Here is a 27,435-nt window from a genome sequence, read left to right as displayed (position 1 = left end):
GACAAAGGAAGAAACATTTTCCATTTTAAGAAGTAAGTCTGTATTTCATCACAGGTGGATTTGCATGTATACAATTTTGATGTTGCAGTAAATCAGCAACCATAGAATTAACAATCTCCTTCCAATAATTGTTATATTTATTAAAGTTTTTTCTGAAATAAATGTTAAAAGTATAGTAATCAGACTGGAAGAGTGAAATAAAGAACAACAGAACATAGACCAGGTCAGGATAAGAAGAACAGAAAGGAAAAGATTCATAGGAATTTACTGATGAGATTCCTTAGTAAAAGAGAGTAGAGACAGCTAGTAGGAACCTAAGTTTTGTTGATGCAGAATGGGATGATGAATATTTTTTTTTTCCAAGAGAAGCACTTCATGCAAATGAATAATGGAGGTGAGGCTTATCAGCATGCTGGAAGCTTACAATTATTCAAATTATGCAAAGCCACCAAATATGTGAAAATCAAAACAGAAAGAACCATTAATTCCCATTCTGTCCCCTAGCATTCTAGGGTTTTACCCACATTTGTGAAAGAAAGATACTTCAACCTTGAAATTAAACAGAGAACACAGTGTGGTGATTTAGTTACACATTCACTATTTAATTGTTTTAAAGGTGATCTAGGCAAATGTACAACATTGAAGTATGCATGTTTTTAGTGTGCAGTCCAATTCAATTCATGTCTTGCATGATGGATTTGGAGTTTCAGAGCATTCTAGTTAATAGAAAATGTGTTAATTAAGATCAGTTTAATAATGGTGTTTTTGGAGAATTAAAAACATGTTTGATTCAAGCACCACATTTCCATACTGGAAAGCTACAGTGCTTTGAAAATGAATATATTGGACATGACATATGTCCTTAACAAATCGTCCTTCAAAAATTGGATTTCTGTATTTTCTAAGTTTGAATCCATCTGTCAATCCACAAAGGACCCCTCCCTTTCCTCTCTCCCAGCCGTCCCCTTCCTCTCCATACACCTGTGACATCAATAGCTTAAGACAGTGGCTGCCAACTAGAGTCCTGGAGACCCACTGGGGAGAGAGGCCCCAGAAAATGTTGGCTTTTTGTTGAACTGGAGAAGAAATTCACAGCATAAGCGTCCCTCTGTTAGTTCCCATTGAGCTGAGTCCCAATTATAATGTGGCCACAGGGACCCCTTCCTGTGTGTCCTAACAATGTCTCTTTTAAAGATGTCAGGAAAATGGCCTAATGGTAAGTTCCATCAGAAAAGAAATATCAGACTGAGGGGATCTGATAGTCTGGAAAATCCACTGCCACTAGCAAGCATTTATGTTCTGGGGCGAGGTACCAATCTTGTTGTGCTGATATTCTTTCATCTGTAAAATGGATACAACTATTGTTTATTGAGGTTGTACTATGTGCTATGTACTTTCATGCTTAATCTCTCTTAATCTTCATGATAACATTATGAAGTAGGCATGATTATACACTTACTTATCCCTTTGTAGAAGAGAAAACTGATGATTAGAGATGTCAGGTATTGACCAAGATTGCACAAGCATGGAGAAAAGATTTGAAAGCAAGCCCTCCTCAGTGCTTGATCTTAATTATTGCACTGATTTCCAGTATGCTACTTAGCACCTACCTCATAGCGTTGTTTCTGGGATGAATTTATTTAATGCATGTAAAACACATAGCACAAATACCTGAAAATAAAAGCTAGCTTCAGCATCTGGATACAACAGCAGCAACAACAAAGTCTTCTTAGGTAAACTTTTTACTAATCCCCTTCCACCATTCCCCTCACCTTTCTTCAGTGCTAATGAATTCAGAGACAGTACCATCTAATGGGTATCTGTTCATGTAAGCAAGACCTTTTCATTATTCCCTAATTATTTTATGAAGAATATGTTCCTCTACAGTTCTGTTGTTTTATGTAGGGAGAGTCAAGGAGCAACAGGTTTTTGGTTAGAAGATCAGCATGGATTCTTAGCTCTTCCACTGGACTTTGAGGAAAAAAATCTAAGTTCAGTTTTCTTATTTCTGAAAAGGGAATAATGATACCTGTTCTTTGCTCCTGTCAGCTCTAGAATAAAATTCAAATTAAAGCAAGCATATGAAAGGCTTTATAAACGTCAATGTGCCATAGAAATATAAAGGTGGTGTTAGCAAGGGTTATGACATCTTCTGCTTCCCTTTCATTCATCCATTTTTGTGTGTCTATCAACATAAAAAGCAAGAATTTTTGACTTGCAAATTTTACTGTTAGACTGAACTGTTTTATGATACAATCAAAGGAGGATGCATTCACATTTTATTTTTATGTGAATAAATTAAGGACAATTGTTTTTCCCTTTTACTTTTTTTTCCCCCTTGTGGCAAATGAGCTCATCTGTTGATATTTAGACCAAAGATTCAAATTTCCTTCTGGAAAGTATTTAGGCTATAAAAGCTCATGTGAGCTAATCAACCTGTGTGAGGTTGTTTGGTTTGTTTCAGATGGTGTTAGAGGTTGGCCCCCCTGAAGAAGACTTTGACACAGAGATTTGAATATAAGAAGGCTATTAGGAAACACTCTTGGGTTCAAAACCTGGGGTGAAAGAGAAGTAAATAGGATTGGGCAAAGGGAAAAGGTTACTTTAATCAAACTCAGAAAAGGTCTCAGCTGACCCCGTGGGTAACTCTAACATGGGATGATCCTTCAGAGTTGCCCTGAACTGGGGAGGAGGGACTGAATCTTTGTACTCTCACAACAGCCAATCTTGGATGCAAAGCTTCCCCATGGAAGATGACATGGCTTAAGGTGAGTTGGCTTTCTTCAGACAAAAGCAATTCCCAGAAGAGACTGACAGCCAGGAGCACTTGCAGCTGCTGGGAGATCATGCCCTTTAGTTCTGAATGGGACCCTGTGTAGCATATTACAATATCTACTACAGATAGCAATGTACCTGCTTTACCAGATCTACTTAAGATTCTCATCAACACCTTCCTGGTGAATTATCATGCAGACTCAGGTAAGTCATTACCTTACGAGTATTTCTATCTAAGTTTAGACAGAAAATAATTCTTATTACATTATGCTGAACCTTATATTAAGCGGAAATCTGACACCAGATTCTTTAATCCTTGAAAAGAGAAGATTCTGAGGGAACTGTACTGAAGAGCTCGACTTAGCATTGGAACCAAGTGAGAATAGTACAATATTTGGAGCTCATAAATGTTTGCTGGAGGAAGAAAATGTTGGGTGAAATGGAGAATTTATGTAGCTAATGGCTATAACACCAATCTTTACTCACAGTCACAGTTTTCAGCCCCTGAGTAAGAATAATGCCTAATACTTCTTGAATATTCACTACATACTGGATACTGTTGTAAGTTCATTACATAAGTTAACTATATTAATATCACAATAACCCTATGGGATGGGCATTATAACCACATTTTACAAGTGAGAAAATAGGCTCAGAGAGATTAAAATGTATATCTAAAGTCACATGACTAGTAAGTAAGGAAAACCAGAACACTTACATCACATAAAGGGAATGGTAGTAAAGGAAATTTGCATCTCACATTTTAATCCTTACTCATTTTCCTAACCTTTTCTTCTTCTCTTTGCCATATGCATTAGTTTCCTAGGGCTTCCCTAACAATGTAGCACAACTTGTGTGATTTAAAACAACAGAAATTTATTCTCTCACTCTTCTGGAGGCCAGAAGTCTAAATTCAAGGTATTGGCAAAGTTGTTTTTTTTTCTAGAGAGCTCTGAGGGAAAGTCTGTTCCATGCCCTTAGCTTCTGATGTTACTAACAATCCTTTGCGTGAAGACATACCACTCCAGTCTCTATCTCCATCATCACATGGTATTCTACCTTCGTGTCTGTCTCTAATCGAATTAAGGCCACCTTAATAAAGAATGATCTAATCTTAATTACATCAGAAAAGGCATTGCTTCCAAATAAGATCACATTCACAGGTACCAGGGGTTGGGAATTCAACATATCTTTTTGGGGAATACAATTCAACCCATAATATCACATAATTGTCAAGAAGATTAATTCTCAGAGAACACAATAATTCAACCAATGAATATTTCTTATGTGCCTAGAATGTGTCTGGTATCATGTTAGCCACTGAAGGGAGAGTGATTAACAAGCAAACTCTCTACCATTCAGTCAAAATATTTATTAAGCATCTATTATTTATCAGGCACAGGTCCAAGAAGAGAGAATACAGTAATTAACAGGATAAAGTCTCTATTCATAAGGAGTTTATCTTCAAGTGAGACGAGATAGACAATAAACATATTAACAAATATGATAATTTATACCAACATGTGTTATGAAAAAATTAAAGTAGGAAAATATGAGGAAGAGTGACTGGGGAAGGGTGGGTAACTGTATCTAAAGAGTCAAGGAAGATCTCCCTGGGAGGGTAATGTTTGAGTTGAGAGCTGAGTGACTAGAAGAAAGTGCCCATGCAAAAATGTTGGAGCAGAGATTCCAAGCAGAGGAGCAGCCAAGGGTAAAGACGCTGGTTGGGAACAATGTAGAATGTTTAAGAAAGAAAAGGAAAGCCATTTCTCTAAAGTGTATGAACTAGGGAAACATGAAAAGAAACATGTTAGAGAAGTAAGTGGTTAAGGGGTTTGGCTTTTATCATCCTTTTCATAGGAAGTTACCTAGGGGCTTATTAAGGACAATATCTTAAATACAAGTTTTAGAAACAAAGCTCTGGCTGCATTCTGTAGGGTAGACTATAGAGGGATAAGAACAGAATCAGGAAGACCACTTAGGTGGCTACTAGATGAATCCAAACAAAAGATGGGAGGACCGTGGAGTAGGGTTGTAGCAGTGAAGTTGGTGAGAAAGAGTTTGAACAGAGATATATTTTACAATTAGAGAGGATGGACCCTTCTCATGAATTAGATGCAGGGTTTGAATAAAAACATAAATCAAGGATGATACCTCTTCATCAAAAAGCTTATGATATAATCGGTGGCATCACAGAAAGGGATAATTTTAATTCGTTGTGATAATTGCAAGAATAAGCCCAGATGGAATTCCCAAAATCATCTGGGAAAACTTGAAGGGAAGCTAGAGTTCCCTCAAGAGTTGTGGGGATGTATCTTTCATAGCTGATGTTTTGTCCTATTCTCATTTCAAAGGCTAGCTTGCCTTTGAGAAACAGGTTACAGATGGTTTTCTGCACAGAGAGAACCCATATCAGAACACAATGTTTTGATGAAGACTCCCATTTCATGTCTCCTGAAATGTAAGTGAGTGTGTTTTACAGTATTGGGGAGCCATTTGATGAGTTGAGGGAGGGCTGGAACCAGAACATGAGATTGACCCTAGCTGTCTCTCTCTGACTCTAGGGGAACAAGACTTGAGGCAATGGGGTGTTGTTCTTGAAAAGAACCTCATGTGAGAACATAATGGGCAGACATAATTTATTTAAGGCCAGTCTCTTAAGATACTGTGGGTCTTTAGCCAGCACAATTCCTCTCAAAATGTATAATGGGCTCCCTCAGAGAGCACAAGAACTCAGGGTGGAATTTGAATGACTTCATAAGCTCCCAAATCCCATTTCCTTAGACAGCATCATCTGTATCAGTATATAATAAAACTATCAGTAGCATAACCTTAATAATTACAATTGCTGTGTATTAATCACATTAAGAGAGAGATATACTATTGCCAAACGGGTACAGAACTTCCTATAATACCTAAGCAGGTTGTAACTTTACACATACACTGCTTTGTGCTTACCTCACTTTATCTTTCCAATATTAAAGTTTAGTTTGACATTGCCCCAGGCTGTTAGCTTATCTTGCTGCTCTTCTAGGCTTCTGACCACTAATTTATGGGTTGTTTCTCTTGAGGATCTATCCCTTTACTGTATCTTCCCCACCATTGACCATCCTGTTGATTTGCTTCTGGGGTTCTATTTATTTCACCCCATCTGCATGGTAAGCTATTCCAACGTACATTTTGCTAGTCTCTGATTTAGTGGGTGGCTTCTGTGATATATTTGTCTGAGAATATGTTAAGTCTTTCAAACAAGCCATGATCTCTTAGAACTCTGCTTGAAATACCAATCATTACCACCATTTGGAATAGTAAGTTAACCTCACTATTGTGTGCTTTTCTATAAACATAAAACTTCTAAATAAAATACTCAGTGTAAATACTGACTAAAGTAAACTGTAAAGGAAATGTCTAAGAAAAAAAGATAAACTGGAACAAGATTTAAGCAATTACAACTGGGTAAGCACCGATTAAAGTATTTACTTGACTCTCAACCATGTATATGTATTTGCATATATATCCACATATATGCATGTATATAAAATCAAACTTCTGATATTCTCTCAGAATTAATTTCTATATCCTAATTTTTACTCTTTAGGTTCATAAATCTTTCAGTGTTGTGATAGAAGTTACTAGTATTTGAAAGCTTAATGCATATCTACTTTGGGCAGTCTTTTGTATAGATACTCAATCCTTAATTGAGTAAAAAGTAGTTAGCATTTTCACTATCTTAGTTCTTTCATTAAGCTTCTAAACTGACTACCTAAGGCCATCCTATTTTCATTTGATAAGGGAAACAAAAACAAATCTTTTTGTATCATTTTCTTCTAAGGCATACTGAGAAAAGGAAATTAATATGTATTGATTCTCCTTTCTTTTCTTAGGACTGATTTAAGAAAACTCTGTGAATTCTCACATTTGCCCATTTTGCTAATTTCTGCTTTTACACTCTACTTCTGAAAAATGGTCATTGACTTTTCTATAACATGTTTAAACTGCTGCCACTTAATTTTAAAGATGCTGAACTCTGCTGCCATGAAAGTTTTAACACATCCTGAGCAAATCACACTGCAACTATTTTAAGTGAAACCAGAGAATGGCTTACCCCAAAACAGTAACTAGTTTTCCCGGTGGAGATAATTATTCCTTTCAGTATAGTTCAGAATAAAAATCAAGACCATCAGTTTAGAGTATAAATAGAAATCTACTCTAGGTTCTCTAGGTTGTCCTAAGCCTTGGTGAGTGCAAGAATGAAAAAACAATCAAAATTAAGTGAAAAGAAATTCTAGGCAATATATTTTTTTAAGATGTGATAAGAAAAAACCTGAAAGCCCACTCTCAGACCTTACAATTTCTAAGAGTGAAAGGAATGTCAAAACAGCATGTATAGGAATTTTTTAAAAATCTGAATACTCAGGACTTACCTCTGTGAAACAGCTACTGACTTGTAGAATCTTGGAGGTGATGGTAGCCAATCAGAATAAGCAGATTTTTGTCAAATATCAGATTCCAACATTAAATACACAATCAAAATCAAAGTCAGGCATCAGCCCGCATGCCCCACATCTTTCCTGAAAAGCAACAGATATGAACAGAAAGGATGACAACATGTTACCATGGGGAGGTCATCCAAAGAAATCATAACTAATTAAGCAAACACCATTAAAAATAAATTATTGTACTGTCACTGTGAACTTTCCTGTTATATTAGCTCCTAGGTATTTTATTATTTCTAATCTCTTTCTGCAGGTACTGATGCTTTTTGATAGTAAGTGAGAGCAAACCAAGAAAAAATGCACATTGTTCATTAAGTCATCTCGTAAGTCTTTCAAGAACGCTATTTGAGAAATGTTGATTTCCACATTGCTATACCCTTTGGCACACTGAGATGTATTAACTGGTGAGTAGTACATAAAATAAAACATCAACATACTAAGTTTCATATTCATGACAGCTAATGAGGATTAACATAGTGGTCTTTTTTATAGATACATGTTTTGCAAAATGTCTCTCTATATATCATTAGTGTATAATGGCATCATTTAGAAATTTAGAGAAAAACATAGCAATTTTATCTTACTTAAAATATTCTTCTGAAGGGATTCACTTTCAAGTAATTCAATGTTCCTGAGTGCTGGTGACATTATCTTTTCAATAATGATTAGACAAAAATGAAATCATTGTATCATGGAAAAATTTATTGCAAGTTGTATATAAAATCATTTCCCTCTGTTGCAGATTTTATCTTTCCTTTGGAATTACTCTGAGGTGAACCATTACAAATGATTATTGAGGGATATAATTAAAGTTGTGCTGCCTTCTGATGTTTGGGGGCATTAAATACCCCTGGTTCTTTTGATGTTTTTTGTAACTTATATTTCTTTCAAAGCTTAGGTAGCTTAATTTATATGACTAGGTGACAGTGTACTTCTTCTTATATGTCATAGAAAACTGATGAAAAGATGAGAATATATGGCTCATCATGATGATACTCAGGTATAAAGAAGTATTAGATAAAATGTAGAGTAATTGGGGAAAAGATTTATGTCTTGTGCCAGTCATAGGAATGTTAAAAATAGCTTTACTTTCTAACATTGAAAAAGAGAATGTTTAGTATCTATTTTCTTTCTTATATTTACCTGTACCATACATCAGTACATGCGCGCATTCATTAAACTAAATGTGGGCTTTTATTTTGTAAATCAAGAAAATAGAAGCAGTTTCTATAGAGGAATAGAGAGGAAAATGAATGGAGGGGACCAGCATAGCTTTTGTTCCTTCAAACTCTCTGCTTTTATTATTGTTTTTGATTACTTAGTGTTAGAGAAGCTATTTTGATGAGAGATTTTGGAAATTCATGTATAGCATATTTTGTTTTGGGATCCAGATGACAAAAGCTAGCAAAAAATTTTGGAGAAGGCAATTCTTACCACATATACCAAACATTCTACAATGTTGTGGCTTCGATAACATTGACAGGTAGCCTTCTTTGTGCCAATGTTCTTGTAAGGGGTAGCAGCAATGAAAAGGCTCTTCAAATGACTTGTGTATCACTCTTCAAAAGGAAGATCCAGAGCAGAAGCAGAATGTGATGGGTATCACGTATGCACTGTAGCTGATAGTTTGGGTTGCAAACACACTTATATGTTGGGGGAATGTCCTAGAAAACATGTGGGAATCATAAAGAGCCTGGTGGTTCTGCGTGAATAAGTGAGGGCATTTTATAGGAATATTGGTTTATTGATTTTATTGTAGGTTTATTTGTACTCATCAGATAAAGTGGCTTAATATTTGGCGGTTGTACATTTTATCCTATCTTAGTTTTAATCTCTGGATTAAAGTCAGAATAAAGTGTAGATCCCAAAATATTGTGTTAGGATACTTTGTGTTAGCTGTCTCAGTGATGTGTGATATAAAGGTTTGTTTCTCGCTTAGGGGAAATCTCATGCAGGTCAGATGTCTTCCATTTTGAGTTATGCTCCGTGGGGGCCATGATTACCATGTTCATTGCAACAGAGGGAGGGAGGGAGGGATAGAAGAGGCACCCCACTCCTGGTACCAAAATCTGTATTAGTCAGCCTTCTCTAGAGAAACAGAATCAGTAGGACATAGATAGATTGATGGATTGATACATGTCTATCTATCTATCTATCTATCTATCTATCTATCTATCTATGTGCCTATCTATCTATCATCTATCATCAAGAGATTTATCATAAGGAATGGCTCACATGATTATGGAGGTGAGCAGATCCAAAGATTTGTATGATAAATTAGCAAGCTGGGACCAGGAGAGCCAATAGTTTAGTTCCAGTCCAAAGGCAGGAAAAAAAATGATGTCACAGTTTGAAGGCAGTTAGGCAGGAAGAATTCTCTCTCACTTGGGGGAGGGCAGCCTTTTTGTTCTATTCAAGCTTTCAATTGATTAAATGAGGCCCACTCACATTAGGGAGAGCAATCTGCTTTACTCAGTCTATCTACCAATTTAAATGTTAATATCATCCAAAACATCCTCACAGAAACACCCAGAACAATGTTTGACCAAATATCTGGGCACCTTGTGGCCTAGTCAAGTTGTCACATAAAGTTAACCTCAAGTTTACACCTTGCAATTGGGCACCCATACAAATCTCCTTAAGCCATACTTAACCTTCAAATAAAGATAATACCAAGGTCATCACTCTACCTAAAATGATACAACTATCCTGTGTAATAGAAAACTCACTAACTACTTTCCCAGAAGAGGAAGTGAAGCTCTTGAGTAATGTTTACTCTTTTTGATATCCTGCATTTAAATATGATGTACAGTTAACAGTACTTAAATACTATGATATAAAATCAAACAATCAACATATTATTTTACGTTATAAGGGAATAAGAAAGGGAAGAAAACAGACATTTGCTTAAAATTATACACACACACAAACTATCTGTTATAGTCTTAACAAAATAAGGAGGAAATACTTATGACAATTATAGTCCTTGGTGAGCCCTAAACACGTCCAGTATGATAGCTGAAGTTTGAAAAGTGAAAAGCACATATACAAGTCAAGTTTTGTACCAAAGCTTCAAAGTCAAACAGACGTTTGTACTTTTGGACCATATGAAGCAGTTTTATTTGAGTATCAATTCTATGTTCTTTGCCTAAGTGAAAAAAAAAAAAGATTTTTATGCCTCAGTTCTGGATGACTCGTCTATTGATTTTTTGCTTCCCACACTGATGATATAGCCACATTGGCTACTTCCTTAGGGAATCTCAGACATTTTCACTATAGAGTCTGCATTAATCAAATATGAAGTTATCCAGGTTATTCAGTAAGAAACGAAAGTCTACAGTAGATTCTATCATCCTGTAGTCATTTTTGAGGTGTAGACAAGCCTCTTCACCAACTACTCCTCTTCTCGTAAAAGTACATTTTTGGGATTCAAAAAACAAAAAAATTGTACCACATGGACTTATTCCTCTGTTTACCCACAAAGTATGGTGCTGCTATGTCATCTTCCCATCTAAAGCATCCATCACACAGAAATAAAATTGTAAGAAACAGGTCTACTTCTACCCTTAAAGACTCTTCCTTCCATGAGTCTTGCTCTCTATCCAAGACTAAGCTAAATACCAGGTATGCTTAAAGGTTTCTTGTTTATCCTCCTCTCAAACAAAACACAACTATATAAAAAATTATTATTATAAGTATAGTAATAATAATTCTTATTTTACTGAAAAGCCACAGTTGAGAAAAAAATGGATGAAAACCCAGAAGAAAGGAGAAAGGAAGGAGAACAATCAGAAGCATGCTGCCAAAGGAACACAAATTAACGAGATGATTTTACTACCAATTACTCAAGTGATTTCCTAGATCTTTATTTACTTTTTTATTCTCCAGTAGTTTGATTGCAGCAGTTACCTTCTAGTTCGGCTCTCTTTATATGATACTTAAAAATTTGATAGATTTAGTCAACTAATGAGAATACTAAATTTACGTTTGTCATCATGTGACTAAAACAACAAATATTCTCTGGATTAATATTTTTCTACTAAGTTCTCTTGGAATCAAGGACACATGGCTTGACCCAATTAATATACAAAACAAAGTTCTCTCTATCACAACTTATTCCAATAGATGTGTTCAGTGGGGGGTATTAAGCAAGTCACCTGGTTCTTATTTAAATAATATTCTTCAGTTAAGCAAACCCAGGGTTATACACTTTATTATAAAGATTTCTTCAGCATGTAGAAGGGTGTACAGAGTATGTATACATCTGTGTGTTGGCATATGTATTTGTGTGTATGGATTCTGATGCAAAACAAGATTTAAAATTAATTCGAGATGGGACACAATCAAATCTCCAATTCAGTTTTGTAGTGTTCCTGATCAGCTTTTTTCTTTTTTTTTGACTCAGCGCCTTACCTTTAGACTTTGTTCTGAAAGAATATGGTCACTATCACTACTTTGTGACAATACAGATTTTCAGTCAACATGTTTGCAGTATGAACATTTCTTCTCATACTGTACTTATCTGCTTTGATGTTTCTGACTCTTTCCTTAGATAGGATTTCTTGTGTTATTTTCTTCTCCCAGATCAAAGAAATGTCACAAAGCCCAGGGATTTCATATCTTAGTGTACAGAAAATTCAAGGGTATGAAGTTTAGGAAGATTTAAAAGAAACATCTGAGTAATGCAACTCTGATAGCCAGGTGTTACTTGCAGCTTTATATTATCATATAGGGATGATAGAATTAAGATGAGGTCTGGGAATCACAATACATTTTTTTTTGGTATAAAATACAGTTTACAAAGAACATTCATATATATCATATATATTCATATATATTTATATATATACATATAAAATATATAAATATATTCATATATATTTACAGCAACTCTAAAGAAAGGTGGAGCAGATATTATTTTAATTTCACCAACCATAAAATCAGGAGCCAAAGAATTTTTGAAAACTAATATTTTAACAGTGGGACAATGATTAGAAACTATCTAACCTAGTGTATGTCAAACAATGCTAGTCCAAGTTTATACAGCTCGTAAGGCGTAAAACTAGGACTCTGGTATTCCCAGCCAAAGTTCTTGAGTAAGAATTGAGATTCAAAAGCTGGAGAAACCAGATATATAGATGAGATCCAAAAGACTAGAGTGAGACCATAGGCAGGCAATGGAGCCAGCGGTCAGAGTGATTGAGTAATAAGACTAGAGTAGTTTGAACAGGCAGAAGACTCCTAGGTCATTATTGGAAAGTGATGGGGGGCTATGAATTGGAAGTGTGCTATGTCAATCATCATGTTGGTATAAAAGCACAGAATCAGAAGAGACAATGTCTCCATAGAATTTCTGGACTGTGAAAGAAAGAACTTGGTCATCAGATTCACTAGTCAAATCAATGTTTGATCCAGACTGACTCTGAAACTCAAAGATAAAAATTAGTATATTTAGCATTTGTATAGAAAGAGTCACAGGCACTGCTGAATCATAGACAAGATTTAATACCAACGTGGCAACAGGCATTGACAGAGTGCTGGAACACTGGTCACTCAGGTGTGGCCTTAGGGAGTTGGCTTGCACAGAGTGATTCTCAGATAAAGTGAGAATGTTGGACTAGGGAGGGAGGGCATTAATAAAATATTTTGAGCTGTGAAGCCCTTTCTTCAAAGGATATCATGCACGATTACCTAGTCTGTAAGAGAAGCACACGTTGTTGAAGGTTGGTGGGGGACCCAGACTCCTGCTCTCTCCCACTCACCCCATAGTTAGCCCCTAAGGTACACTTCGGAATCCCTCATGATCTACAGAGCATTGTTTAAAAATCACTAGATTAGATGCTTTATAATAATACTTTCACTGCTAAAAATACTAGATGACTGTGGTTCTAGATGCGGCTTTTACATTTGTTAATGAAGGTAGAAGGGGTGTGTCATTGCTCTAATTTATGATGTTTGTCTATGACTTCTTGGATAAGTCTTGCAGGGAAGAAGATCCTAGCCGCCACCTGACTTTTACAGGACTCTTAAGTTTGGGGATATGATAGAGAATGAGAATTAAAGAAGCAAAAATATATGTCAAGATTATAATTCCCACTTCCCAGGGTCAGGGGATTCATTGCCTTCTTGGGCAGTCGGGGGTGGGGATCAGTCCTTCCAGACAGCCTGAGGGATTGGACATTGACAGCGTAAGTAGCATCTGCTGTCACATCAGGTATGGTTTTCTGAACACGGAGAAGCTGAGTCTGAGTAGATTGGACAGTACTGCTTCATTTTATTCCATTTTGGCTATTTCCTGACTTCAGGATTTTGGATGTATATCACCTGACATAGCAGCAAGCATGGTATTTAGCACGCCGTTTGGAGAGTTAAGAGACTAGAATCTGTAGCCCTGGTTTGCTAATCCTTAGTTTTTTGACCTTGGGCACGTTAGGGTGTTTGGAGGAATAAATGAGCTAAGTGGCAGTACTAACCATATAGCCAAGCAATATAAATAGTATCTATAAATGATAGGTACAACTAGTCCATCAGCAATTATAGTGGTATTATAATTTCTTCTCTGTGACTAGTCTTTTCAGCAGCAAAACTACAATAACAAAATACCTAATAAACCCTTTTCTGGGGGTTTCCCTAGTGGTGCGGTGGTTAAGAATCCATCTGCCAACGCAGGGGACATGGGTTCGATCCCTGGTCTGGGAAGATCCCATATGCCATGGAGCAACTAAGGCCATGCGCCACAACTACTGAGACTGTGAGCCACAACTGCTGAAGCCCGCAGCCTAGAACCCATGCTCTACAGCAAGAGAAGCCACCGCAATGAGAAGCCCGCACTACAATGAAGAGTAGCACCCGCTCGCCGCAACTAGAGAAAGCCTGTGCGCAGCAACGAAGACCCAACGCAGCCAAAAATAAAATGAATAAAATCAATCAACCAATCAATCCTTTCTGGGGGCGGGGAGCGTCTTTTATTTCTATCCAGGCAGCTTTGTGATCTTTCTAGAGGTGGAGTCACATTTTAGGGGGGATTTAGCAGCAGAGTCTCATGTGTCCTCTTAGGCCTGATCTCAAAGGGTTCTGCAGGAGTCACTTTGTCACCTATTTTTGTGTAAGTGGAGTAAAGGGAACAGAGGTATGATTACTTGGTACATGCTTTAGGGGCAGGTATGGGACAGCACCCTAACATTCTTAAAGACAAAATACTCTTACCTGAGGTGACAACATTTATTATCAAGGAAGTGTAGAGATCCTTTGTTGCTGGTATAATAAGCAGGTGACATCAGGCCACAGAGGACATACATTTTCATAGTGCATCAATATTTCCTTGATTTTGCTGTTACTGATAGGAGACATATAATTGGCCTTTGCTCATTCAGGAATCCTTATCATTTGCATGATTTCAGATTTTAATAAGATAGTTGATTGACAGAGGAAAACTAGACTTTGAGGGAACTACATAATAGACTATCCATAGTGTGGAATCTTAGAATATTTTCTAGCAAACTTTGATGGAATCCTTCTGAATAAGTTCAAACCAGGAAGAAACAATATTAAATAATCCTAAACATTGCAGTGGAGTTTGGGACACTAAGGTTGATTAGGCTATTTGTTTTGTGATGTTCCCCAGGGTTATTTTGTTGAGAGTTTGCCATTAAGTGGTCTAATTGTGTCAGTGGATGGGGGCCTTTTCAATGTGCATAATTTCCTCAGGGGACCGTAGCTGCTAATTTGGTGATTAATTATCCATATTACACATTGTTTATTTGACCATGCCTAGATTAATTTCTTTTTCCCAGCAAATCACATTTAGATATAAATTTGCATATCTTGATTACATTTTAATGCCTTGGCTATCATTGTCTCTTCCCTGGACACCTCATCAGATTATAGAAGAGTGCTCAAGCAGAGAATGATGGAATGTCTTAAATGACATTGCACATCAGTGGACAGATAATGCACATGACTTATTTTTAATGAAGAATGTGTTCTTCCATAATCAAGTGAGTTATGACATCTAATGTACAATACATTTTGTGTTTTTACCATTTCCATTTTACCATTATCAATCAATTAAAAAAAGTCTTAATTTACATTTTGAATATTGCTATATATTTGTTTATCTCTTTTTATGTCAAAATATTTTATTTCTATTCACTTGTAATCTTGTATTTTGCTGTCAATTACTTGCAAGCTGTGTTAATATTTAAGTTCTTTAATTAGTTAATCTTCTACCCAATTTTTTCCAACATTTAAAACCACCAGGATTCTGGTGGCACTAAACCATAGGTTTCTTGTAATCAAGGACTATGTCTCAATTTTTCTTTTATTTAATTTATCTCATAGAGTGTCTTTACTGCTATCATTATTGCAAAAATATATAATAATTAATATTTATAGCTACACATTTTTGAGCACTATCTGGGTTCCATATAGTGTTAAGAGCTTTACTTGCATCATCTCCTTTAGTTGTCAAACCATCTTATAAGAAAAGTATTATTTTCCTTGCTTTACAGTGAGACAATGAGTTTTAGAGACAGACAGAAAGGAATTTGTTCAAGGTCAGATAACTAGGAAATCATGTAGCTAAAATTAGAAACTGTTTTCCTTCCTCCCTCCCTCCCTCCTTCCCTTTCTTTCTTTGCACCATCTCTTCACAAGTCATGACCATGTATCACAACCAATCTCTTACTATCAATAGTCTCTTATTTAACATTTGTCTACCATTTTTACTCCACATCTTTAAAAAATGTTGGTTTATTTCTCAATATCTTTTAACCATTCTCAGGCTGCAACCTGTTAGTCTCCCAAATATTCTTACCATTTATATTGGCTTCTACTCACCCTACAGGCATCCTAAGGCTCAGTTTCCCTACATCAACTCTGTGAATCCTTACCTTCCAGCACCCAGAGCTAACCAGCAGAGCTGAGGGTGTCACAGAACTCTGGTATATCCTGTATGATTATCTTAGTTTGTAACTTTACCTAAGCTTCATCGCTACTTAGAAATTTTTGTATACTCCTTGCTGCAAGAGTCACATGGCTGTTTTAATTATCTTACAACTTCTTTATGCCATTTAGTATATTCTGCTTTATGTTGTATATATGTGTTTGTGTGTGTTTGTGTGTGTGTGTGTGTGTGTAGTTCTAGACCGTACTTCTTAGAGGTCAGTCCTCATTTTTAATAAATGTTTGTAGCACCTATTATATCTATTAAATTTTTATTTATTTATTAACAAATATTTATTGAATGAATTCTATGTGTTAGAATGCTCTAAGCATAGGGAATCCTGCAGTATCCCAAATGAGAACATTTCCTGCTCTCATGAAACTTATATTCTATCAAGAGACATACAAAAAATACATAAAGAGATAAATAATCAAAATAATAGTAGATAATAATTAAGTTACTTATCCCCTACAAGATTATTACCATTAATGACAATAGAAGTGGAAGGAATCCTTGGATAGGAGTCATGACACCTCAGGTCTAGTCACAACTTAGAAATGAATTAGGTTGCATCAATTGTTCTCTCTCGGCCTCCATGTCCTTTCCTGTAAAATGAAGGAGGCAGCCTGGATAATTATAAGGCACTCCCTTTCCAGCTTACTACAGTATGTTTCTAAGATCTATGATGCTGCTATTCATATCTAGAAGCCCCAATTGATGCATCAAAGTATGCAGAATATCTTTGAAAAAATACTGTAAATGCCTTCTGGGAACAGTTTCATTTTAATAACGATTATGACAATAGGAACACTGTGTCTTTTATTAAATTTGTCCGTTCTCTGGTGTTGATAGTATCTTCGGAATATAAATTGCACAATATAATATAATAAAACACAGTTTAGAATTGTTTTCATAATAGTGCATGCCATAGTACTCGGCCATAAACTAAGAACTGAAAGTACATCTTGTTCTGTGAACTCATAATTTTCAGCTGTCTAAAAACTTGGTGTAAAAAGGAAATTAATAAGAGAAAAACATTTCACAGCATGCATGCACAGCATAAAAAAAAGATTATGATCTTCGTAGGAAAAAAAAAAGCAGGGATGTCATTTTTCTGGAATTTGATAACCTAGAAAAATGTTTGTATTTTTTAATCTTTTGTTTTTGCTAATAATTATTGCTGTCACGTGTATTTATTCATTGATTCTGTAATTCTCTTAACAAGCATTGGTTTAGCAGTTACCATGTACTCAGCTCTACTTTAAGATCAGCTAATGTGCAGACTCATTAGACATTAAAAGAAAAGGTGGCCCTGGAAGCTTGCAAGTCATGAGATTTACATTAAGGATAAGTGAATATCTTATCCAGCTGATAAACATCAGCTGAAGTCGAATACCTTTAATTTGAGTTTTGCCAACCTGTAGGATTAGCTTAAAAGTGATTTTTTTTTCTAGTAGCATTGCTAAATTAACTTTGGGAGATCATTAGTTAACATGGGCATATGGTAAGTAAAAGTACAGATTGGATGCAAAGCTTGTTCTGGTAATGCAGTTTTGTTAATCAACTTTCTTGCCATTGGGACCAAAATTATGGGTTTGCTTTTTGTGGATCTGGATAATATAATAATGGCATTAATAATATTATTTATTGTACACTTAACATATGTCATGGGCTTTATTCTTTCATTGTATAGGCATCATTTCACCATATTCTTGGGAGAAAATAGAAAAAAAAACAGCAAAGTTACTGTCTTCGAAATGCTAATTCAGGAAGCTCATAGTTACAAGAGCGTGTGATAAATGCTAAGGAGTGTATGGAAGCATGTACTAATGGTAACCAGACTAGCCTTAGAAGAGTTAAGTGGACAAATTTACACATTGTGTGTGGTTTATTTTTGTGGTATTTTTTAAAATTCCTATTGGAGTATAGTTGATTTACAATGCTGTGCTAATTTCAGGTGTACAGCAAAGTGAATCAGTTATACACATATATATAACCACTCTTTTTTAGATTCTTTTCCCATATAGGCCATTACAGAGTATTGAGTAGAGTTCCCTGTGCTATACAGAGGTCATTATTAGTTATCTATTTTAGATATATTAGTTTGTATATGTCAATCCCAGTCTCCCAATTTATCCCTCTCCACCCTTACAGAGTTTTGATTGTTTAAAATCTTAGGTAGATATGACAATCTACATTATACAGATAAAGAAATTGAGGCTGGAAATGATAAGTGACTAGACCAAGATCATGCAGGTAGAAATTTTGACAGCTGAAGTTTTAACCCTTAGTTCCAAAGCACTTGCTCTATTTGCTACAGCAGAGGTTGCAATCCCTGTCTCCTTCCCAAATGCTTGCTTGCTGATGGCTGTGGGGAAAATGATTAAAGGAATGTGAGCAGAGCAATAGAAAAGCAGATAAACAATGACAACAACTACACATGAATATATACACATATACACACTATGTACATAAATACATATACAAACTAATAAATGCCCGTATTCACACATACACATACGTATTCTACTTTTTTGAGTCAATGGACTCATCCTTCTGCAAAAAAATGGTATAAGAGGAAAAAATTGGCTTGCGGAGCCAAATGACAGTATTTAAATTCCATTTTCAACACATGCAAAGTGAAACTGCCTCCTTTAGAGGCTCATGTTCCACATCTGTAAAATGACATTAATAATAATATTTACCATTCCCACATGTTGAATGTTACACATTCAATAATGCACTTGTAAGCCACTGTAAACATTAAATGTTCTACATATATCAGTAGTTTATTTTAAAGGTGGTGATTTGTATGAAATTCTCAGATGCCAATGTTAATCTACCAGCCTCTCTGCTCAGGGTCCAGTCTAGGTGAATTTGAGGCAGCAGTAGATGAAATAAAGAATTACATGAATAATTACATTGCTCTTATCAGGGTATTTTTGAAGATTCATTTTTATACTAACATGTGGAGTCATCTGGATAAATAACATTTTTTATGTAGAAGACAAATTGTGTTGCTAGATTCAATGGTCTCAGTTCACCTATCCAGAACTATGACACACTGATAACTCTGCCAGAAAACACATTTGCTCCAGTTTCTACCTTTATAGACATTATTCTTCATCATCTCCCTGCCCTCTTTTTTTTTTTTTTTTTTTTTGTGGTATGCGGGCCTCTCACTGTTGTGGCCTCTCCTGTTGCAGAGCACAGGCTCCGGACGCGCAGGCTCAGCGGCCATGGCTTATGAGCCCAGCCGCTCCGCGGCACGTGGGATCCTCCCGGACCGGGGCACGAACCCGTGTCCCCTGCATCGGCAGGCGGACTCAACCACTGCGCCACCAGGGAAGCCCTCCCTGCTCTCTTAAAGCTGTAGTGTCCTTGGGATTAGGACACAGACTTCTTTCCTTCCCAATCTACATTCACTGCCTTGGTGATCTCATCCACTCTGATGACTTTTAATGCCATTTAGATCTTGAACATTTATTTTTTCAATACAAACTTTACCCCTGAGCTCCAAACTCATATACTCAACAGCCTACTTGACATCTCCACTTGGATGTCAAAAACACATCTCAAATTTAACACGATCTACCCTGAACCAATGATATTAATACCATTCACTCTTACTTGTCCTTCAACTTTCTCTCATTTAACTTAACAAAATGTTATCTATTTTGTTGCTCAGATCAACAACTTTCATATATTCCTTGACCCCTTTCTTACCCTCAAATATACATGTGGTCTATCACCACATTTGACTCTACTTGCATAATTTGACCCGTTGTAGACTCCAGGGTTGCCATCAAAACTATCCTCACCTTGCGTCTGGATTAGACAAGAACCTACCTGCTGTCCTTGCTTCTACCCTTGCCCTATTCTGTGGTCTATTCGACACAGCTGCCAAAGCAATTCTCTTAAAATGTAAGCCAGAGTGCATCACTTCTTTGCTAGAAACTTTCCAATGATTTCCCATTCCACTTAAAACAAAAATCAAAGTCCTGGGCTTCCCTGGTGGCGCAGTGGTTAAGAGTCTGCCTGCCGATGCAGGGGACACGGGTTCGTGCCCCGGTCCGGGAAGATCCCACATGCCGCGGAGCGGCTAGGCCCGTGAGCCATGGCCGCTGAGCCTGTGCGCCCGGAGCCTGTGCTCCGCAACGGGAGAGGCCACAACAGTGAGAGGCCCAGTTACCGCAAAAAAAAAAAAAAAAAAAAAAAAAATCAAAGTCCTAACAGCAACCTAGATGACCTTCATTTGCAGCACCCTCCCCCAAGCTCTCCGACCTCCTCTTCTTTTGTCTCAATCTGCTCCAGTCTCACTAACTCCATGCTGCCCCTTGAAGCCCCAGGCACCCACTTTTGGTCCTTGGCAATAACTATTTCCTCTGCCTAGAGTACTTTCCCCCAGATATCTGAACAGAGCCCTCACCTCACTCTTGTTTTACCAAAATACACCTCTGTGAAACATGCTCTGGTCATTCTCCCTAAAATTACACTATGCCTATGTTTTATATTACTTTTTCCTGCTCCACATTTCCTCCTTGACAGTTATCACCATCTAATTACTTTATATTTTACTTATTTGTCTGTGTCTTATCTACATCCCCGCTTCATGGAAAATAAGTTCCAAAAGTATTTTTGTCTGTTTTCTTTGTCACACTACCCTTAGGACTATAACAATGCCTGTAATATAGGTGCTCATAAGTAGTTATTGAATTGACGAATTAATAAATTTTGTTACACACATACACACATATCAATAACATATATGTGAGATATGTAACGTATATGTTACATAAAAACAAATCATACAAATGTGCCCTAAACTTGAACAATCTATATAAATATCTCAAACATCTATTCTATTTAATTGTATAGGCAGAGTCTGAAGACAATTTGCATCAGAAAAAAGCCTGTATTCATTCCTTAAATAAAGGACTGTTGGGAATGTTAGAGAGAAATTAGGACAATCTGAAGGCAAAATTAGTTGTGTAAGTTTTCAGATATCATAGAAATATGCAGGCCTAATTAGCTTAAAAATTCTCCCCAAGACTACCCTACTCATCTGGTGGGCAACACAAAACATCATGAAATGTTACCATTGCCACGATGCGAACCAGAATTTCAGCATAGATTATTTAGTTGTAGCTTCAAGTGCAGTTTGCTTAGTAGTCAAGCAATGCAGCAGCTCTGGTGAAAATATGGCACATTCTTTGTGTAGCAATTAAAGTCTGCATTTTTAAGTTGAAGTTAATAAAATGGATAGAGTTGCATTTTCACCCAGAAGTCGGTACCATCAGAAGCTGGTACTATCCTCATAAAAGGAAAACAGGAAATATTAAGTTGACCTAGAAATATATTAAAGACAATTGAATAATAGGAAGTAAGTGAGAAAGCACTTAAGAAATTTTAAAATATATATTGAAAGGTCTTATTAATTGTTATCTAATTCTATAGTACCATGTTGTATCTAATGAATGTGTGCCTTGCCTTCTTCTTTATTATAAGGTTATAGAGGGTAAAAATCATAAAGGCAGGTAATTGGTTACTTAGTGTCCACACTTAGTCACGTAGCATATTAGAGTAGCAAGTAGGGAGCAAATAACAAGCCAGAGCTGGAATAAAATTCCAGAAGCATGGTTTTCTCAAAATTATGTGGTGGCCTGAGGATTTCCCCAGGAATCTCCATTTAGTTGGTATAAAAGCCATCTGGTAATCCTGAGATAACCAGATTTAGGGTGCATTTCTGGAGTAATGTATTTATTCAACAAATATTTTCTGAATTTCTAGTATGTTCCCGATATTACTGCAGGTGCTGGGGATACTGAGGTGAACAAAAAATTCCTTTCCTTATGAAACATATACTACAGAGTGATGGATAGTCAATAATATATAGCATTGCATAGTATCAGCATTGTGTACTATTATAAAGTTAGATAGAAAACAATAAAGCAGAGATAGAGCAAAAGGGACGGGTGATTTTTCTTTTCATTTTTTATGACTTGGAAAGAAATTGTGTCTCTGAAGAGGAGACTAGGGAAATTACGTGGTGGAACTGTCCATGGGACTATACGGAAAAAAACTCTCCAGGTAGAGGGAACAACACAATTCTGGGAGTGGTGAGGGAGGGAGGGCATGTTTGGTGTGTTTGAAGAATATCAGGAAGCTGATGTGGTTGGCACCCAGAGAGTTACATCGTGTAGAGTTTTGTAGGTCAGGGTCAGATCTTTGTACTGAGTTTTGAATGAAACAGAAAGTTATGGGGGCTATGGTGAATAACAGAGTGTCTTTACACGATTCATGTTTTAAAGGATAATTATGGCTATCATGTGGCAATTGCATGATAAATGATGTGAAGTAGAATTGGGAAACCATTAGGAGGCTATTCCAGTGTGCAGAGGAGACATGATGGTGGCTTGCACCATGTATAGTGAAGAACGGGGAGTATTTTTTAATACAACATGAAGATAGAGCTTATATGATTTGGTAGCACACTGAATATGGAGAGAGAAAGCACAGATCAAGAATGTCACTTAGGTTTGTGTCATTTACTAAGGTAGAAAACACCTGAGGAGGGTAAAGTTTGGGGGATGTTGAAACTCAGAGTTCATTTTACAGATGTTAATTTTGATGTTTCCAGGGAGTAACGTTGAATGGCCAGTTGTACAGATGAGAGTGACGTTCAGAGGAGTGGACTATAGATTAAAAAAAAATTTGAAGATATAAGTATATGGAGAAAAGAGAACAGCGAGATGCACCTAGCAGACAACAGATCCATTAGGAAAGTATAGCAAAAGCAAGAGCAGAAGATCTGTCAGGCATGCTGGATTTTAGGTTGGACACAACTTAATCCTCTTGAAGATTTATTGCATGATGTCCTTATCAGCACAAACACTCAGACACAAAGCAGCAAGCTGTTTTCAGATCTTTTTCTTAGTCTTTACAACACCTGTGGTCCTTGGCTCAGGACTATAGATTTTTGCTAATCACAAGACAGGGTTGGAGCAATCAGGTCTTTACAGAGCACCATGCACATGGAGAGTGTACAGTCTGAATCAATTAATTAATGATAAGAACTTTTCCCCCTCAGAACTGAGATTCAATATTCCCAATGTCCTCTAAGTGTTTGAAAACATTAAGTCAAATAAGAAGGCCTGGGACTTACAATATAAATGGTTCCTGGACAGTGGGTGCAAGTCCAACTTCGATCAGTGAAGGCATCACTTCTTTTGGTGCTTGCAGCTTATGCTGAAATTTTATCTTATGCCAATCCATTTCTTTTCTTAAGAAAACAAAATACCTTTGTCCTGAAAATAGTTTCCTAGGATGCCCCACTGTGTTATTGAACCAAACTTGGGCCTACTTGCTTGATGCACAGCAAAGAAGCTAATCTACTGACACCAGGTTGTGGTGAAGGAAAGTACAGCATTTATTTCAGGGTCAAGCAAGGAGAATAGGCAGCTCATGCTCAAAAGACTCAAAGCTCCCTGATGGCTTTCAGGGAAGGATTTTTAAAGAAAGTGGGAAGGAAAGGATCACAGGGAGTATGATCAACTCATGCATAATTCTCTGATTAGTTGATGGGGAGGTAACAGGGTGATGTTTCAGGAATCTCAATTATCAACCTTCTGGTTCCAACCAGTCTGGGGTCTACATGCTGGTGGTGAGCATGCAGTTAACTTCTTCCACCTGGTGGGGGTTTTAGTATCTGCAAAACAACTCAAAGATATGGCTCAGGATATTATCTATAGCCCTTGAGGAGGAATCAAAGGTCCTTGACTTTGTTTTATGGCTAAACTATTATTATTTTGTCTTGTTTGACTGCTTTTCTTTGTTTCTGTATTTTCTCACCTCTCTGATTAAATGTGCTCTTTGAAACTCGGAGAAGGCCTAGGAAGCTAAAGTTTTCTATAAACAAAGGTGGGGGACAAGGAAGGGGGGGAGGTGGTCTTCCCCTGGGAAGGCCCCACAGTGTCCTGATCTGTTTCAACTGGTCCTTTTCTTCAATATGTAAAATGTTTTAATGGGCTTATATCCATATGAATTCAATAGGTCTTATCCTGTATTTATGCAATCAAAAGTTTCTCCAGTGTATGAAACATCCTTCCTCATTTTCTCATCACCTCTGGTTAATTTGACCCAGTGACTACTGGTTTAGTGTGATGTCAAGGTCAATTGGACTTCACTGTCATGGTGAGATTATACAACTATGAGTTTTGGTCACTATTGTAAGGGGAGCTTGTTTATGATAAGAAATGTTGGAAAAATGAGATGTCGCAAGTGGAGATATGATAAATTGACATGTCAGAGGTTGCCTTAACATTATATATAAATACTAATTATTTAATGTTATTCACTCCACATTATAAGCTTATGTTTAACCTATAATGTATTCATTCAACAACTAGCAAGCAGGCTTTAGTTAGACTCTGGATGTAAAATGGTGTAAAAACAGACACTAGGTTTACCAGTAAGCTTCCATGCAGACAATAAACAAGTAAGCACCCTGTAAAAATATAGCAAATTACAACTTATGAGGGAAACAAACAGTGTGCAAAGAAAGATGGGACTTGCTTAGGTAGAGAGACCAGAAATAGCATTTCAGAGGAAGTGACAATTATATTGAAACTTGAAGGATTTTAAAAAAAAGAGTCAACTGTGTAAGTACTGAGGGAGATGGGAACAGTGTATCAAATTCCTGAGACAGGTGTGTTAGGAAAAGATTAAGACATTTGTGTTGAAGAGGGGAGAGACAAGTAAGTGAAGGAAAAAATAGAACAGGTGAGGTTGGGAGGCAAATGAGGTCTTTAAACTTTGGTAAGCTTGTTAGTATTTCATTTTGGAAGTAGACCAAATAGCAGCAAACACTAGCTTTACATGAATCAGTGCTTGCCTCTTCAGATCAGAGTCCTTTTACCCTTTAAAATTCCATACCAATTGATATGTTATGTAATAGCATATCCCCTATGAGCTTTATGATTCACTTTATCCTGGAGATTATTCATTTATTCCTCATTTCTACCATATTATTTTAAAAAATCTTGAACCATAATAAGTACCTAATGTAGGTGTTAGAATCAAAGAGGCCTGGTAAGTATGTATGGGTAAGTAGTTAGCTGTGTGGCTTTTGGCAATTAATCTGAGTGTTAGTTTTCCTTAGCAACAAAATGGTAATAAAAATATTTACATAGTCAAGTTGTTGTAAGAATTAACTGAGATGATACATATAATGTGCAAGGTCTCAATAAACAGAAGATTATTATTGTTATTGTTATTATTATTATTATATTATTATTATTACGGCAACTATTGCCCTTACGGCTGTTAGATAAAATCATTTTCTTTTTGCTTCAGAATAAAATATAAGCTTGAATATTTATCTTAAACAATGGCAAGTTCTGAGCAAAGTTTATTTTATATGCTATCTGAGGGGAATAACAGAATATAAATAGAGTAGCCTCCCCAGAGGGATGGCCCAAGTGTATAAAGAGTTCTGAAGGTAATTGTGGTTTCTTCCTAGATTGGAAATAGTTATTCAAAGATTTACAGAAATCCAGCTTACCACACACCTATGTACATGGTTTTTTTCTTCTTTGCGTCTTTGTGCTGTATATTAGAGGAAATAAAACAGCAGAGAAATTACAAGATACTATGAAACATTTCTTTCGATTAAGTTTCAGAAGCAGATTGTGAAACTCATTCTAGAGAAAGAGTGAAGAAATACATAAGTTGTCTCTAAAGGCTTGTCCTTACACTGTAGTGAAGCTTTGGAAATGAAGCTGACAGTATGAAGGTATGAAGGGCTTCTTTGGGATGTGAATGGAGGAATGACTGTATAATGTTACTTTGAAGAAGTTCTGTTTTGACTAGCGGTATTTTTCAATGGTGTATAACTCTTAAATTAAAAATAGATATTTTTATAGATATGGTAAAGAGTTAATCCTAACATCTTAGTTAGGGAAAAACAAATTAGTGAGTTGAGTATGTCAAAATGTCTTAAGAATTATCTAGACAGGACTCAGTCATTGTAACTGGAGGGGGCAGACTGGTCACTTTATATGTGAGTAATGCAGAAAATACACAAGGAAAGTAACCCTAAGGAAGTTGTATACACAAGAGGTTTGGTTTGAGAGTCAAATCCCAATGGCAAAGGTCTCAAAAAATGTAACCAGAATGGAGACTATAGGATTTGCTATTTTAAAACATTTCTAAATTCGATTTCAATATTATAAAATTTAGTGAAATTTATTATGTATGCACTACTTGTTAAACCAGAGGTGTACACAGATGAAAAAAACTGTACCTGTCCAGGAGAGATGACACATAAATAAATGAGTGCAATACAATGAGAAGTAGGGTGTATAGATGACGGTCTAGAAAATGTCAATGGTTTAGCATTCTAAAACTTGGCACATAGCTGGATCTAATTCTTTGTTACATTATAGTACATATGCACACACATGTGTGCAGTAAACATACATGTGTGTGCATTTATATGCATTACATTATGGGGTTATGATGCTTAGTGATAATTAAGAAAGTTCCTCTAGAAATAGGACATCTGTGACCCTATAACCTGGTTCTAACACTTACCGGGAAAATTATTTAAACCCTCTAAGCTTCCATTTCTTCACATGTGAAACAGGAATATTTGTATCTATTCCATAGCCTTGTTAAGATTACATAAGATAGTGCTAGTTAAGCACTGGCTCAGTGACCGACACAGGGGATTTCAAGAAATATTAGCTATTACTTTCATGTTGCTTTTGTCACTTTTAGTAGTAGTAGCAGCAGTTTTATAAAATCAAGGTGACTAAAAGAATAGTTTCTCAGTGGCTATTATTCTCTTATCTATCTTAGAGGACACATATCAAGAAGATCTTTCCCAAACTTTCATTGTATCAAGAATAGAGGAACTTCCCTGGTGGCGCAGTGGTTAAGAATCTGCCTGCCAATGCAGGGGACACGCGTTCGAGCCCTGGTCCGGGAAGATCCCACATGCTGCAGAGCAACTAAGCCTGTGCGCCACAACTACTGAGCCTGCGCTCTAGAACCCGCGAGCCACAACTACTGAGCCCGCATGCCACACTGTTGAAGCCCGTGTGCCTACAGCCCATGCTCTGCAACAAGAGAAGCCACCGCAGTGAGAAGCTTGCGCACCACAATGAAGAGTAGCCCCCGCTCACCACAACTAGAGAAAGCCTGAGCACAGCAACGAAG

The 27,435-nt window shown here is 36.6% G+C and overlaps 1 long non-coding RNA gene across 1 annotated transcript; it reads left to right on the top strand.

Annotated features, from left to right (window-relative positions):
* On the top strand, positions 1-27,435 carry LOC137202982 (uncharacterized). Its single transcript, XR_010932826.1, has 6 exons — positions 1-32; positions 2,722-2,979; positions 5,130-5,236; positions 7,525-7,675; positions 25,890-26,008; positions 27,076-27,435. It is a non-coding gene; the product is annotated as an uncharacterized lncRNA (long non-coding RNA).

This window comes from Pseudorca crassidens, chromosome 11 (assembly GCF_039906515.1).
Source record: "Pseudorca crassidens isolate mPseCra1 chromosome 11, mPseCra1.hap1, whole genome shotgun sequence".
NCBI lineage: Eukaryota > Metazoa > Chordata > Mammalia > Artiodactyla > Delphinidae > Pseudorca > Pseudorca crassidens.
The sequence above is the reverse complement of the archived record's forward strand: the minus strand, read 5'-3'. Positions and strand labels throughout refer to the sequence as shown.